The sequence below is a fragment of the Grammomys surdaster genome, unplaced genomic scaffold, assembly GCF_004785775.1.
Source record: "Grammomys surdaster isolate TR1022 unplaced genomic scaffold, NIH_TR_1.0 147, whole genome shotgun sequence".
Classification (NCBI taxonomy): domain Eukaryota; kingdom Metazoa; phylum Chordata; class Mammalia; order Rodentia; family Muridae; genus Grammomys; species Grammomys surdaster.
The window spans coordinates 1,406,848-1,408,081 of NW_021604605.1; positions in this window are offsets into that span (position 1 = coordinate 1,406,848).

Below are 1,234 nucleotides of genomic sequence, written 5' to 3' on the forward strand. Positions count from 1 at the left end.
ATGTACCCTAGGCGTGTAGAACTGGGAGCTTTTGCAAAAAGGAGTTCAGCCATACTCACTGAACTCAAGACACTGTCAGCTGATGGTGGCTATCCAATAGGAAACACAATCTTTAGGTTGCAAAGGAAATTCCCAGTAATGATATTTGAGGTACTTGTCAGAGATAAGTTTTCTGTATTTATTATTTTGAGTTACCATGCTCATTAGGTTATCAGCCTACATGTAAATCAGGCCTCCTGGGTAGAGCCATATATGCCCCACATTACATTGGTTCCCAGTTTCTTTTATGGGGGACTATGTCCATGCAAAGAACTTAAAAATAAAAATAAAAATTCTTGTCATACTGAGAAACAGACTAGAGAGATGAAGTGCCCACGGGATGGCCAGTCATTGGATAGCAGCAATCTCTCTCTGGGTGTGTGGGCCTTGAAAACCACATAGAACTTGAGGCAAGACTATAATTTATGACATATCCTTTCCTAGTCTCCACGTGGGAGGGCAAGAGAAAAAAATGTGCAGCGAAGTCTCTCCCCCAAGGAAGCCCCATAGTCCCACTGGAGAGGCAAAGCTGGCCAGGAAACATGCCAGTGAGTACATACGTTCTCAGCTGGCCTGCAGGGCCCTGGACAGCTGTGCACCCCGATGGAAGGGGAACAGATAATGCTGGCCTCAATGGGAGGGTAGAATTTCAATAAACAAGCAGAAGAGGGAATTAACCTCAGAGCTCCTGTGGGAAGGACGAACGATGGGGTTTTCCTGTTGTGTGAGTATTGCCATTTCCCTCAACCACGGAACACAGCACTGGCTGCTGTGCAGTCAGTTGCAGGAGGAAAGGCAGGAAGGTGGGGCTGAATGTTGTCTGTGGACCATAAAGGGTAAGCAAGCACTTGTGCTCATAGTAAGGGAGGCAGAAAAGGATTATGCTTTTAAAAGAAATGGAGGGATGGAGAGAGATGGATCAGAAGGTAAGTGCACTTCCAAAGGACCTGGGTTAATTCTTACCATCCACATGTCAGGTTACAATCATCTGTAACTCCAGAGATTCAAAGCCCTCTTCTTACCTCTGAAGGCACAAGGCTTCCACATGGTACACAGATAAATATGCATGCAAAATATTGGAACACATAAAATTAAAATTAATAATAATAATAACAATAATAATGGTGAAGAAGAAGAAGAAGAAGAAGAAGAAGAAGAAGAAGAAGAAGAAGAAGAAGAAGAAGAAGAAGAAGAA